The 5032-nt window shown below is 41.2% G+C and overlaps 1 non-coding gene across 1 annotated transcript; it reads right to left on the bottom strand.

The window, feature by feature from the left end:
* Positions 1 to 746: 746 nt before the first annotated feature.
* Positions 747 to 853, bottom strand: LOC141676410 (small nucleolar RNA R71). The gene has a single exon (XR_012557001.1). It is a non-coding gene; the product is annotated as a small nucleolar RNA R71 (small nucleolar RNA).
* Between the last annotated feature and the right edge of the window lie 4179 nt (positions 854 to 5032).

Here is a 5032-nt window from a genome sequence, read left to right as displayed (position 1 = left end):
AACGAATCTGATTTATATCTTTTACTACTTGCGAACTCGAATACTTGCGTGTAATATTAGCTGTGTTTAGCGACTAACAAGTTTTTGGCGCCGCTGCCGGGGACTACACTGTTAATTACTAGTTTATGTGCTTTCCATCAGTGGTCGTTAAGGTTCATTGCCTCAGACATTGTTACTTATTTGTTCCTTGTTTTATTTCAGGTGATCTAGCGAAGGTGTATGCATACGCATTCGCGTACTCATAAGAGAACACTAGATAAAGTCAAGGAAGAACTTGTGGTAATTCGTAGGGAAGTTTTTGAGGAAGAAAAGAAGGTAGAAGAAGAAGAGAAAGTTGAATAGCCAATTATAGTAGCTATGGGTGATCAAGCAGAAAATCCGAAGGCTTTAATGGACTATTTTAAGCCAAAGATTAATGACACTCAGTCTAGCATCATTAGACCAGCCATCGCGGCTAACACTTTTGAGATCAAGTCAAGCACGATCCAGATGATACAGAACTCAGTTCAGTTTGGGGGTTCTCCTACCGAAGACCCCAACATGCACATCAGGTATTTCATCGAGATCTGCGACACTTTCAAGTTCAATGGTGTGACTGAAGATGCTATCAAGCTGCGACTCTTCCCATTTTCTTTGAGGGACAAAGCTAAGTGCTAGTTACACTCTCTACCGTCGGGGTCTATCATAACTTGGGAAGATCTTGCTCAAAAGTTTCTTACTAAATTTTTTCCATGGCGAAGACTGCAGCAATCAGGAATGCTCTTACCCAGTTCACCCAACAAACTGGAGAATCTCTATGTGAGGCTTGGGACTGATATAAGGAGATGCTAAGGAAGTGCCCACACCATGGCATGCCTGATTGAATGATTATCAATTGTTTCTATAATGGATTGGGTCCTACTTTTAGGCCCATGCTTGATGCAGCATTAGGAGGAGCCTTGTGGGCTAAGAGCTACGATGAAGCTTATGAACTTATTGAACTGATGGCTGCTAATGAGTACCAGAATCCTTCCCAGAGACTGACTCAGGGAAAAGTAGCAGGAATTTTGGAGTTGGATGCAACAACTGTTATAGCTTCCTAACTTAAGATTTTGACAATGAAGGTGGACATTTTGGCTAATTATGGAGTTAATTAAATCACTAGTGTCTGTGAGCTTTGTGCTGGTGCCCATGAAACTGATCAATGCATAATTTCTAATGAATCAGCTCAGTTTGTGAGCAACTTTCAGCGATCACAACAACCTGTGCCAGCCACCTATCATCCCAACAACCGCTGTCATCCTAATTTTAGTTGGAGCAATGCTCAAAATGCGGTTCAACAGCCTTATCAGCAGTATCCAGCTAAGCAGTACAACCCTTGGTTTTCAGCAACCGTAGTATGCACCAAAACAACAACTCCAGCTGCAACAAGCTAATGAAAAATCTTAATTAGAGGAGTTGAAGCTCATGTGCAAGAGTCAAGTTGTTTCTATCAAGACCTTGGAAAATCAAATTGGGCAAATTGCCAATGCCTTGCTAAATTGTTAACCTGGTACATTGCCTAGTGACACTGAAGTACCAGGAAAGAAAGAAGCTAAAGAGCAGGTAAAAGCAATCACATTGAGGTCTGGGAAGGTTGCAAATCCCGATAAGACTCAAGAGTTGACTGAAGAAGCTGGGGTTGAGGAAGAAGCAAAGAAGCAGGATGAAAAAGTAGAACCAAGGAAGACTACTGTTGAGCACACTCTTCCTGAGGGTAATACAGGGGAGAAACAGATCTATCCTCTACCGCCTTTTCCTAAGAGGTTGCAGAAGAAAAAGCTGGACAAGCAATTCGAGAAGTTTCTGGAAGTGTTCAAGAAACTTCATATCAACATACCTTTCGCTGAGGCTCTCAAGCAGATGCCTAGTTATGCAAAGTTTATGAAAGGTATTCTCTCTCGGAAGGTAAAGCTAGATGATTTAGTGACTGTCGCTCTCACAGAGGAATGCAGTGTTGTGTTGCAGCAAAAGTTGCCTCTGAAGCTTAAAGATCCAGGAAGCTTCACTATTCTATGTACTATTGGTAAAGTGTCTTTTAACAGATGTTTATGTGACTTGGGAGCTAGCATCAATCTGATTCCCTTGTCAATCTTCAAGCAATTGGACTTACCTGATCCCAAACCAACTTACATGACCTTGTGGTTGGCAGACCGTTCTATTACATATCCGAAAAGTATTGTGAAGGATGTCTTGGTCAAGGTGGATAAACTCATCTTCCCTGCTGATTTCGTTATTCTTGATTTCGAGGAGGATAAGAAGATTCCCATAATCTTGGGAAGGCCCTTCTTGGCAACTGGCCGGACTTTGATCGATATGCAGAAGGGTGAGCTTACAATGCGAGTATTGGATCAGGATGTGACTTTCAATGTGTTCAATGTTATGAAATTTCCTACTGATAATGAGGAGTGATTAAAAGTCGAGTTGGTCGACTTTGTGGTCACATCGGAACTTGATCAAATGCTAAGGTCTGATGCCTTAGAGAAAGCCTTGTTGGGAAATTCAGATAGTGAAGATGACGAAGGAGATGAGCAATTGCAATATTTGAATGCGTCTCCCTGAAAGAGGAAGATCGATATGCCTTTTGAATTTCTTGGAATAGAAAAATTGAGCAAAGCTCCTAAACGGCTCAAGCCTTCTATTTAGGAAGCTCCTACTCTTGAGCTTAAGCCTTTACCTGAACATTTGAGATATGCTTTTTTAGGTGATGCATCTACTATGCCTGTTATTATTGCATCTGACCTTTTAGGTAGCGATGAGAAAAAGCTTTTGAGAATTCTGAGAGAGTTCAAATCGGCAATTGGATGGACTATAGCAGATATCATGGGAATCAGCCCTTCTTACTGTATGCATAAAATTCTGCTAGAAGAAGGTAGCAAACCTATAGTCGAGCAGCAAAGAAGACTTAATCCAATCATGAAGGAAGTAGTAAAGAAGGAAATTCTAAAGTGGCTAGATGCATGGATCATTTATCTCATCTCTAACAGTTCATGGGTAAGCCTGGTTCAATGTGTACCAAAGAAAGGTGGTATTACTGTGGTAGCAAATGAGAAAAATGAGCTAATTCCTATATGGACAGTCACGGGGTGGAGAGTCTGTATGGACTACAGGAAGCTAAACAAGGCCACTAGGAAGGATCACTTTCCCTTGCCCTTCATTGATCAGATGCTTGACAGGTTGGCTGTTCATGAGTACTATTGTCTTCTGGATGGGTATTCGGGTTATAATCAGATTTGTATCACTCCAAAAGATCAAGAGAAAACTACCTTCACTTGTCCATTCAGTATGTCCACCTTTAGACGAGTTTCTTTTGGTCTGTGTGGTGCACCAGCCAGATTTCAGCGATGTATGATGGTCATCTTTTCTGACTTGATTGGCCAGAATGTGGAAGTGTTCATGGATGACTTCTCAGTCTTTGGCGATTCTTTTGATGAATGCTTGCATAATCTTGGACATGTTCTCAAGAGGTACGTTGAGACCAATTTAGTTCTCAATTGGGAGAAATGTCATTTTATGGTGCGTCAAGGAATAATTTTTGGGCACAAGGTTTCTAGTAAGGGTCTTGAGGTGGATAAGGACAAGGTAGGGGGTCATTGAAAATCTTCCCCCACCTATTTATGTCAAGGGAATTCACAGTTTTCTTGGTCACGCGGGTTTCTACAGGCATTTCATCAAGGACTTCTCGAAAATTTCAAAGCCATTGTGCAGTTTACTAGAGAAAGATGTTTCTTTTAAATTTGATGACGAGTGCCTTACAATGTTTGAGACATTGAAGAAGAGTCTAATCTCGGCACCGGTCATAACTGCACCTGATTGGAATGAGCCTTTTGAGATGATGTGTGATGCAAGTGATTATGCAGTTAGAGTAGTTCTTGGGCAGAGAAAGAACAATATATTTCATGTAGTCTACTACGCAAGTAAGACTCTAAATGGTGCTCAACTGAATTACACTATAACGGAGAAAGAACTTTTGGCTATTGTCTATGGTTTTGAGAAATTTCGATCTTATCTACTTGGGACTAAGGTGATAATTTTCACTGATCACGCCGCCATTCGATATCTCATCTTGAAGAAAGACTCGAAACCTAGATTGATTAGATGGGTTCTTTTGCTCCAAGAATTTGAACTAGAGATCAAGGACAAAAAAGGAACTGAAAATCAAGTCGCTGATCATCTCTCGCGTTTAGAGAATCCTAATGCTACTTCCTTGGATAAGACCTTGATTAATGAGTCTTTTCCCGACGAGCAGCTGTTTGGAATGCAAGAAGAAGAGTCGTTGTTTGCAGACATTGTGAACTACCTTGTGAGTAACATCATGCCTCCCGACTTATCTTATCCTCAAAGAAAGAAGTTTCTACATGAAGTGAAGTAGTATATGTGGGATGGGCCATTTCTTTTTCGCCAGGGAGCTGACCAAATCATCAGGAGATGTATTCCTTACAGCGAAACGGGGGGAATCTTGCGAGATTGCCACTCAACGGCTTATGGAGGACATTATGATGGAGAAAAGACAGCAGCTCGTGTTCTTCAAGCAGGCTTCTTTTGGTCAACATTGTTTAAAGATGCGCATCAGTTCGTTTTGAAATGTGATCGATGTCAACGTGTGGGTAATATGTCTAAAAAGGATGAGATGCCTCTTAATGTGCTTCTCGAGATTATGGTCTTCGATGTTTGGGGAATTGACTTCATGGGGCCATTTGTCTCGTCTTGCAACAATCAGTATATCTTGTTGGCTGTTGATTACGTGCCAAAATGGGTTGAAGTTAAGGCATTGCCAATGAACGATGCGAAAGTCGTGCTTAATTTTCTTCACAAGCAGATATTCACAAGGTTTGGGACTCCAAGAGTCATATTCAGTGATGAGGGGTCGTATTTTTGCAACCGCAAGTTCACTGCCATGATGAAGAGGTATAATGTGAATCATCACATTGCTACGGCTTATCATCCTCAGACAAATGGTCAAGCTGAGGTATCTAACAGAGAGATAAAGTCCATTTTAGAGAAAGTGGTATGT

The sequence above is a fragment of the Apium graveolens genome, chromosome 7 (assembly GCF_009905375.1).
Source record: "Apium graveolens cultivar Ventura chromosome 7, ASM990537v1, whole genome shotgun sequence".
Taxonomy (NCBI): Eukaryota; Viridiplantae; Streptophyta; class Magnoliopsida; order Apiales; family Apiaceae; genus Apium; species Apium graveolens.
Note: the sequence above shows the minus strand (reverse complement) of the source record. Positions and strands in the feature narration are given on the sequence as shown.